An 11,113-nucleotide genomic window follows, 5' to 3' on the forward strand; every position below is an offset into this window, starting at 1 on the left:
CCGACTGAGATATTGATGGCAGTGTTCTCTTCCTGATACGGCGCAAACAGATTTGGCACTTGTACTGACTGCGACGCTGCGCAATTTAATATGCGCCAGCCGCATATTAAATTGACACGTGCCTTTCAGTGATGAGATTTGATCTGTGTTTGAGACAAGCAATGTAATTAACCTCGCAATTTTTATAACACAGCCAAAAACCAACAGCTTGCTTTCAGTGAGAGAGTTAGACGAAGCTGCGCTATTTTCTTGTCTGTCTGCCATCTGCCCCTAACAGCAATGAAGGCAGACGACAGAAAATCTTCTGCATTTGTACTTATGAACAGACGGGACAGACGAAAGAAAAGGGGCAGACGACAGAACAGCTTCCAGTTGGAATCGGAGAGTGACACGAAGCTGCGTTGAGGTCCTGTCTGTCTGCCGTCTGCCTACATCGGACGTAGAAGGGACGCTTATCAAGCCTTCTTGTTAGCGATTACTTTAGCGAGTGGTGCATTATATATGGTTCAAAATGTTTTAGCAGCCTCGAAGGAAGGAAGAAGTGAAGGAGTAATAGCGCTGGCGAAAAAGCACAGTGGCGTGCGGCACCGTGTGGTCACCAGCGATGGGCAGATTGCGGAGCTGGGTATGGCAACATGCCGAAAGATCTTTGGACGGTAGCACGGCCAAATGTGCCGTTTGCAATGAGGAGTTTCACATCAATATGTCAACATCGTCTCTCGCTGTGCACCTTCTCAATGAACATGGACTTCAAAAGAAGCCATCCAAGCGCTGCTCGTAAGTAGAAATTGTACTTCGGAAGCTGTTGAAGTGCGGTTTCAGGACATCTGTTATTGTTATTCGAGCACGCCTTGTAAGACCTTGAACGTTTCTTCAGTAATTCATATATTTCAATGAATTGCCACCATCACTTTAAAGAATTTTATCGTACTTCTGAAGACTCCGTTCGCAGATGGGAGGCATGTTTTAAATACCTGTATAGCACATGAAGCTCACACCGTTATCAAACGGTTTTTTTGATCGCGATCGGGTCTGATTAAAATATAATTTCTTGATCATGTTTGGCTTCATTACGCAACTTACTTAAATGGAAAACTGAGCTAGTTGGTATCGATTTATGCTAAGGACTGTGCAGCTCTCACAAAAAGGACAAAGGACGGAAGAAGTGCACACCGGTGCTTGGAGCTAAAAAGTGTTGAAAAATCTGATCAAGATGGGGCATAATCGCGACCAGCAGAGCACCATGTGACGCCGGCATTACCGAACAGAGCCGCTTGCGCGCCTGACTCTCTAGAACATAACAAAATAGCTGTTATTCGAAGCGAACGTCTCCCTGACCCCTTTGACAATACAATGTTACTGTACGCAAGCCTTATATCAAACGGGGTCTGTTTTTTTTTTAACACGAAAGTGTTTTATGCCGGGGTCCACCAAGACTTTCATGCCGTATTTCCTTACGGAAGTACGTCAGCAAAAACGCCATCAGATGGCAAAGAAAGAAAAACTATATAAGAAAAATTTTCATTTACGGGAATCTAACCCATGACCTCTCGGTCCGCGGACGATGGCTGGCGGGCGCTTAGCCCACTGAGCTACAGCCAAACTTTTTTTTTTCTTTTTTTTATTTTCATGGTATTTATTCAACATACACATGGCACTTGAAAGCAATACAGACAAAGAAAAAACTAATATGTTGAATATGCTCTTATCGCGACACAATGACTAACAGACGGCACTATAGAATTCGCAATCATCTCTATAGCGAATACTTCAAGTAACGCGACAGTAACGGCCTTTTCCAATTATATGCTAGAACAGCGGTAAGGATAAGCACCTCACCAATGCCGGATACCACTCTGGCTGACTTTCGATTTGCTCGTATACATCTCTTAGCTGAGTGACCATCCTAATGAAGTGGGCTGTTGAGGAAATTATCGGCTCTGCGTTACTCTGCAACATGCGCGTCTTCCACAGGCTATGCATTCCAATGAGAAGAAGCATGTCGAATGGTACGTCATTACAACTCGCTGGCAAGAGATATCGCACGGATTGTGAATTTAGCACGAAGTCTTTTTGAAGAGTTCGTTGGAGCACGTCCCAAAATAAGATTGCATCTCTGCAGCTTATAAAACAATGTTCAATTGTTTCTGGCACATCACACAGAGACAATCAATGGACGACACAAAAATGTCTCTTGAACGAAGCCAAGTTCTCACAGGCAAGGTCTCTGAATGTAATTTCAAAAAAAAAAACGTTTTTGTCGATGGTGTCAGCGGCATTTTACGTACTCGATCTAAGACATCATGTCCTGGCAGTCCCAAGTATTTTGCACGATAAAGTGGTGGCGGAAACGGCATCGTTATTAATCTCTGTAAAGATGTTTGCGTGATACACTGTACAAATATTCATTTGAAACATTTGAAAACTGTTAAAAAACGAACAGAGAAATAAACTTCTCGCGTAAATCCCCACAGACATGGTCGTGGAGAAGAATCGGACGAAACTACTAGATCAGGTAGCACATTTACCAGGTTTACCTGCAAGAATGCTCCAATAATAGGATGAGAAACGTCGCGGAAAAAGGAGTAGCGAGATACAATTTGCCACACGTACAGGTGTACTAGACCAAGCCCACCTGCACTAACTGGTCTGAATAGATTGTCTCATCTCATGGATTCATATGTTGATGACCATATAAATGTTGCAAACTTACGGTGAGAGCTCTGAATATGCGATCTAGCACAATGCAGCACTTGTACTACATAGAAAAGGTTTGTAGCCAAAAACTTGTTGCACGTTTTCGCTTTGCCGAAAATTGAAAGGTTATGTGGTATAAAAGATTTAGCATAACGCTCAAGGCCTGCCACCCTATCTTTCCTGTATTCTTTCTCGTGGGTGGTCTTGTGTTACTGAACCGGTATCGTTTTCAGACCATTGCATCGTCATTGCTTAACTAGGTAAAAAATTCCAATGTAAAGTTCCGCCCTCGTTGGGCTCTTTGGAAATTTAATTCCACCCTTTTATGTGACAAATAATTTACTACTGTGACCACTTGCTTGCTATGACCACTTGCTTTAACGCTGATTTACCTTTATTTGCTGCTTGGGAGTTGTTCAAGCAAGAGGTGCGTGCTCTCGCTATAGAACAAAGTTCTGTAAAATTCTTATATAAGAAAAACGAAGAAAAGATGCTAGAGAATAGCCTCAGAAGCCTTTATGGGATAGAGTGTGAAGCACCTGGTTCGTGTGGGAAGAAATTGCTCGTATCAAATGTGAAATTCAACAGTTCAATGCAGAACGCTACAGAGGTGCGCGATTTCGCTCGTGCAATAATCGAGCTCTAAATTCCGAGAAACCAACCCGTCAGGCTCTGCTCGACGAACATCGTCACGCAATGTCAAAAAGATATGGGAAGTGTACTCTAATGGTACTTTGGTGACCAATCCAGATGATATATGGGAATTTGAAAATAGCTATCGACATTGTTTAGTGCTAGTACTTCTGCTCAGAATGTTCAACTTCTCGATCAACTCGTGTCCCTCATTAAGCCATTAACAGATGAAGATTGTTCACTTGTAAGCGGTCCTGTTGCTCAGAAAGAGCTAGAAATTGCCATCGATCAACTACCTTTATCGAAAACACCAGGTCCTTATGGAATATCAGGTCAATTTTATAAGGCATTAAGGGACGTCTATGTCCCATTCTAATGAAAATTTTCTCAAAGGCGTTAGAGATCGAGGCTCTTCCGCAGTCTTTCACCAAAGTCACACAGTTTTGATTCCATAGAGTTCTGATAAAGAAAAATTACGCCATGCTGATGGCTACAGGCCCATAACGTTATGTAACGTAGACTATAAGATTTTTGCCAAGATTTTAGCTAATAGGCTGCAGTTTGTTATGTCGATTGTTGTGGACCCCATCAAACATGTAGACTGAAAGGCCGTTCTATACAGACTAACATCCACATCGCTCGAACTATTCTAGATTTTTGCTCAAATTCTTTTGACCAACTTGCATTACTGCAAGTTGACCTCGCAAAAGCATTTGATCGTGTCTCTCACTCGTTTCTGTTTTCCCTTTTACAGCAAGTTAATGTCGGCTCAACATTGTTAAAAGGAGTGAAACTTTGTTATAATCATTGTTCTACCCGCCTAATAGTGAACAGTCATTATCTCTTGCAGCCTATATCTATCAGCTCTTCTGTTAAGCAGGGATGTCCTATGTCGCCGCCCCTTTTTTCTCTATACTTAGAACCGATGTGCTTGCATATTATTCAGTCTCAAAATATTCATGGCTTCAGACTGCTAGAGAATGAAGTTGCGAGTGGGCTTGTTGGTTACTCATTTGAACAGCTTTTGGTGTAGCGCGAAAGAAACACGGATAGCGCTGTGTGGTGTATATGCCTTCTCGTGTCGTGTTCCTTTCGCGCTACACCAAAAGCTGTTCAAATAGAGAATGAAGTTAAAATTTAGTATATGCACATGACATTGCCTTTTTTTTTTGTACTGACAAACCCAGCATTGAAAGGATTGTTGATGTAGTAGAGCAATTTGGTAGCGTCTCAGGCGCATAGGTGAACTATTCTAAGAGTTCAGGTTTGTGGTTTGGGTCATGGGGATCTACACCTGATCAGTTTGCCGGTATTGAGTGGTCTGTGGTGCCACCAAACTATCTTGGTGTTCCACTAAGTGCACACAAGTCAAGCGCACACTACTGGAGCTACCGCCAAACATATTACGGAGGCTAGATGAACGCGCCTTTTATCTTTCACACTTTCCACTCGCAGTGCTCTTGGATGGATGCTATGAGAGTCTTCTTTATAAAGGGTCGGTGACACGTGTGCCACCAGGATCGGAAAAAAAAAAAAACGCACCGTTGCTACGACCTTCCCATTCGGCGCGTTTCCAATAAGTTTAATTTCGTCAGCGCTTAAAGGGGCCCTGCACACCTTTCTTAGTTATATTGGAATAGTCATTATGGTGACTCTTCACGAGTCATATGCCGCAAAAATTTTTCGAATCCGCAAGTCTAATGGTGTTACAATTATAGCGATCACGTCGCAGCTTTTCCCTCATAGCCGCGAGCGCGCGGAGAGCTAGGCAGCGAGTATAGGGAGCGCAGACGAGCGAGGCTCCGCTCAAGAGCGCCGGCGGAAATTTTTTCTCATTTTTTCTCTCTGACGTCTGGCGCAAACGTGTCTGTGCCGCCATTCCGGTCGGCTTGCGTCGTTCTCGTCGAGCGGAGTATCGCGCGTGCTTGAAAACGCGCGTCGGTTTGGTAATGTTGGGTGTGCACCTCGCGCCGTAGTGTTTTCATCGCTTTGCCAACCATGGAAGCAAACCTGCGCGCTCGTTTGGAACAATGACCTGAGATCGTTCCCCATACTCCGATACACCGCCTCGTAAGCCTGGCAGACGACCCCGAAGCGCCGCCATTACCGAGAATGTTAGAAATGCTGCACGGCTGCCTCGGTCGGTCGTGAGAACTGCCGACGATCAGTTCCCAGCTAAGGCAACACTGAACGGCTGCCACTCTCAACGGCAACCGGCGATTCAAAAAGCACAGAAAATTGGACCCCCCCGGCATGATCAAGAAACGGAACCACGCAAATACGAGCTTCGGTGAGACCGGAATTAATATTAATGTTTGTTCGGTGTTTTTAAGCAAACAGAATTAAACTACAATCTACTTAGCTCAAAATTAACAACGAAAGTAATAAGAGGGTGTTATCTGAATAACATCAGAATGGTGGAACTCCCGACAATCGCGATATTTTGAAATAATCATTTGGAGAGAAGAGGAGCGTTTCACATGAGAATTTATGTAAATTCAGGCCGTGTGCTCGCTATAATATTTGGCGCGTGTTCTCGGGAGCCTCGACTACCGATCGGCACGCTTTTGAGCATTCGAAAAGGTGCAGGGCCCCTTTAAAACACCGTCAGGCTTGGCGCGCACGCGTTCCCCGCTGGCCTGTGAGAAAGAAAACTGTAATGGGCTTTTGGACATGACGTTTTTGCCAAACTTCAAAAGCGAACTGAAGACGCGATGAAGGACGTCTTCATCTACGTAAACATTTGTTAGTTTGCGCTTTTTTTCTACGTCCTTCATCGCCGTCTTCAGTTCGATTTTGTAAAGTTGCGCAAAAAACGTTGAGCCTGTGAGAAGTAACGGCCAGGCTTGAGAGAAGAAACGACGCGCGTAGCGTTTCTCTTCGCATTTCACGACGCTTTGAAGGAATGCATATCGAGTATCAATGTTTATTATGTGCTTGTTGATGCCATCTTTGCGCGGGATTCACCATATGCGGTGTCCACGTATATGTTAAGAACTTCAGCTACCGCAAGGATTAAATCATGATCATGGGCGTTTGTCGTCGGTACGGAGATGTGCCATTAGGCGTCAACGTGAGTGCGATGCGTCCACATCATGCGGTGCTACATCTGTCCAACAACAGTAGACATTGTACAAGCTCTCATATACCAATGCACTATAAACAATAAACTACTTCTGTGACGAGACGTTTCACTTTCGTGTTATACCGATTCCTATGACGGAGGGATCAGCCATCTTTTTTTTAATATAAAGCATTCTTCGGTCTTAAACAAATTCATGCTTGAAAACTGCTAAGAACTACACGTAGGCTTGCTATATAAAAAAATATCGCACTTGTTTGCTAAGGAACTGCGCGATTGACGGAACACAAGAAGTAGTACGTTCTAATGTCATACCAACTAGCCCCCCAACGCACTTCACTTGTTTGCTATTGCACTTAAGCTTAGGACACAACAATGAAGCGATAAAAATATTAATTTCGCGGGAAGCGTTCTGCCTAAGTATGTAAATTTGCCTGCTTTTCTTTATTACCTATGAAACGTAGGTATTCGATGATGTCAGATAAATACTGCAATTTTTTAGTTAGACTTAGTAAATTTTAATTCAAAGTAAACAATTCAATAAATGTTGCGGTTCTTTCTGGCATCACCGCCATAATTATAGTGTTGCAAGGAACTCACCCGCTGATATTTCTTTGTACAGATTGCCACCAACCTCGGATATAAGCGACACTGATGAATTTCTGCTGATGACACGCCTGATGGTAACGAAACTCTCAGTCACGCAACTATACCTGGGACGTCAGCGGGACCTAAGCCACGAAAACGACAGAAGAGGCGCGCTGAAAGACAGGAGAATATTGACCAGGGCGCTAGCAAAAATGATCGCTATCAACCAGTTGCCTTGGCATTCGCAACCAGTACAGGATTTAGGCATTTCATGGATGTCGTGGAGCCAAGCTACAAGACACCTTCTAATGCTAAGCTGAAAAATCGAATTACACTTCTGCAGGATCACTTGAAACAGAAGGTAGCATCTCAGATTGACTCCGCTACAGCTGTTGCGCTTACCTCAGACTGCTGACTCAAGGGCGCAAGATTCCTACATCACAGTGACTGCGCAACACTTTGGACACTGAGTGGAAGTCACAAGCGTTTCACTTTAGCAACGGAGGCAATGCAAGAGCGGCACACGGGAGAAAACATCATGCAGCGAATGCAAGAAGTCATCGCGGTGTGGAAGTTGGATGGCAAGGTGACAGCTGTTGTCACTGATAACGCATCTAACGGCATTAAAGCAGTCATGCACTGCGAGACATTTTAGAGCCGAATGACGTGACCTGCTCTGCCCACAGTCTCCACCTGAGCATCAAGAAGGCACTGTCCGACAAGGAAATCGATGGCTTCTGCCAGAAAAGCGGAAAACTGGTCGCCCACTTCAGGCATTCGACCATCGCCAGCGACCAGTTGACTAGGCGACAGGAGCTGCTCGGCTTACCAACAGAGCGCCTGACGCAAAGCTGCCCGACAAGATGGAGCTCTACTTACCTATGCTCGCAAAGCTCATCAAGCACCGGCCTGCCATTCAAAGTGTTCTTGCTGACCGAGCAATTGTCACGGCAAATTCAGCGCAGAATCTTGAGATCAGTCAGCAAAGAATGGAATGTCATCACTGAACTTTGTGAGGTGCTTGAGCCTCTTCAGCTTGCAACTAACATTCTCTGCAGCGACACAGTGTCCCTCTGTCTCCATGGTTCGGCCAGTGATGAAAGCTTAATAAAAAAACTAGAACCTCAGACCTCTGGCGACCATCTAGTCGAGAATTTCAAAGAAATAATTCGGCTCGAGATATCCCGCCGATTCTCCTTGGACTGGGACGCCCAACCGACATCGGTGTCTGCACGCCAGAGAGCATCTTTTCTCGATCCAAGGTACAAAAGCCTCCAGTATGAGGTACCAGGCGCCCGGGAGGCAACCCGTGCCAATGTTCGAGAAATGCTTGACGACTTGGCAACTTCGGATGACCAAAGCGGGACAGACACTACCCAGACCGAAGCCACAGCACTGGACATATTGTTCGATGCACAGCCTCGCGTTTGTGGCCTGTCAACTCAGTTTGAAGCCTATCTCTCAGAGCCTGAGATAGGACATAACTCGGACGCACTGAAATGGTGGAAGGACCATGAGTCCAAATTTCCACGGCTTGCGGAACTTGCAAAAAAGTACATGTGCATCCCAGCCTCATCCGCAAGTTCGGAGCGCGTATTTTCATCGGCTGGAAATATCATCACTGCCAAACGGAGCTCCCTTCTACCGGAAAATGTGAGCTCACTGGTGTTCTTAACCAAAATAGGGCGTATTTAGATCTGTAAAAGCGAGCGTATTGGAACAAATAAATGTGCGTTTCTAAAGATGTCATAGAGTTTGCGAGTACTTTTCATCATGCCAATATTTGTATGTGCAGGAAAGAACATAACCAGGCGGATTGCATATCGTCGAACATTTTTGTGCACTTCGCCACTTTGCTCGAGCGAACGTAAACTTCAATCTTCACATTTTACATCAAGAAATCTGAAAAAAATGTTTTACGTACTTATGGCGTTGCAAAAAAGAAGTAATGCACCTTTCGTGATTCGATGGTCGCCGCATATTTCAGAAGAAAAACAAACACTCATCGCTCGTTCGCTTTATCTCAAACCTTGTGCATCGTTGAGTCAAAAGGGTGTTTTATCAGCGCCGCTTTACCACGCGGTAAATGCGGTAATACCGTCATATCTTGGTCGCCACGCTGCTTTTTTAACAGTGGAGCTGTTTAAGCCGGCCGTATTCTGCCTGTCCCGAACCGAAAACTATCATCATCGTGAACCGGCACGTGCTCTCTTCGTTCTCTTCTTCATCTTCTGCTTCGCTCGCAGAACACGTGCGCCGATTTCTACAGCGCGGGATGCAATAACTCTGATGGGCGGGACAACGAGTACATAGAGAAAGAGAAAGAAAGAGAAATCAAGATAAAGACAGAGAGAAACTCTAGGGGGGAAATTCTTCTTCGCGAGGCGATTCGAACCCGCGTACTCACGATCCGAAGGCGAGCGTCTTACCGCTCGGCTATCCAGGCGCGCTAGCAGAGCACAGCATAACCTTGTTTTGTATAGTATAGTAAGAGGGTGGGAAAATGAAGTGAAGGTGAGGAGAAGAGGTGATGGTGAGGAGGAATGAACGGAGGAGTGAAGAGAATAAAGCAGAGCATATGAAGAGAGCGAAACGAAAGGCAGAAGAAAAAAAGAGAAAGAGAGAAAATCAAAGAACGAGAGAGCAAGAAATAGAAAGCGAGAGAAAGGAGAAGCGAAAAATACAGAAAGAGAGAGAAAGGAAATAAGGAAATAAAGTCAGGAAGACCGCGAAAGAGAAAGAAATACATAAAAATAACAGAGGCAAATGACATACACAAACACAACGAAAAAGAAACAGAGGGAGAAAGAAAGAAAAATTTCTAAAACTTAGGAAAACAACAACAGCCACGACTACCTATGTGCCCATCAGCTCCATAGTCTCTTTAGCATTGCGCCTCCAGTGCAAGCTACGTTGTTTTTTTCTGTTTGCAAAACCTCTATTACCCACTCTGATAATCTCATCTTGCTGCCGTACGCATCATCTTGCCGTACGCACAACTGCAACGTTTAAACCAGCTACGTGCCGCCACGACGGTACGGAATTTCGTACTTACCATACGGTAAACCAGCGCTGCTAATAGTCTAAATTCAGAAACAACATATCGGCTTAAAACGTAAAAACGTACTCATTAGGCATGTCCTCCATTCACTTGGTACAATTAAATTGAAATGCCGTTTAGGCGATAAGCGGACTATCAACCACGGTCGTCTATTAGGCTCACTTTCCTAAATTTACATATACTGTTAACAGAAATTCCATTGGTGTTTTTTATGTATACGTCTATCATTGCTGAAGAAACAGGAGTACCACCAAGATGACAAATCGGTAAAGTGAACACACATACCGTAATGTCTGCATGTCAGGCCCAGCGGCGGTTGGTTCTACACTGTGCGAAATGACGACGTGGCATGACTAAACGGCTGCGGATATAGGATTGATATCGGGAGGATATGTCGGCAGCCTGCCAGAGTGCACGCGTAGTTGAGAGTTGCGGTGACGTCCCGTGAGTCATTAGTGACAACGCCACTTGACTTTATGCTAATGATCAGGTTATGACTCCTTCAAATAGACTTCATTTGATATGCCTCTCGGCAGGTTGCGAAAGATTGTTCATGGTTGTGAAGGTTGATGACCTCACGTGAGTCACTAGTGATAACGTAACTTGACAAAGTAATAGCACCCATTGAAAAACATTTCGTTTGATATACAATTCGGCAGGTTACGATATGCATTCATTGTTGTCAAGGGCGGTGACGTCGCGTGCGTCACTATCGATAATGTCACTTGACCTATTGCTACTGATCAGGTTGTTACCCCTTGAAAGATATTTCGTTTCATTTAAGTATGTCGGCAGGTTCCGATAGTGCATTCATGTTGTCAAGGGTGGTGGCGTCATGTGAGTCACTAGTGATGACGCCACATGACGTAGTAATGGCGATCAGGCTAGTACCCCTTTTAAGACATTTCGATTATTATGCATATCGGCAGGTTGCGATAGTGCACTCATTGTTGTCAAGGGTGGTGATGTCACGTGAATCACTAGTGATAATATCACTTGACTATGCTAACGATCAGGTTATCACCCCTTGAAAGACATTTCGTTTGATATGC

Source organism: Rhipicephalus sanguineus, chromosome 7, assembly GCF_013339695.2.
Source record: "Rhipicephalus sanguineus isolate Rsan-2018 chromosome 7, BIME_Rsan_1.4, whole genome shotgun sequence".
NCBI lineage: Eukaryota > Metazoa > Arthropoda > Arachnida > Ixodida > Ixodidae > Rhipicephalus > Rhipicephalus sanguineus.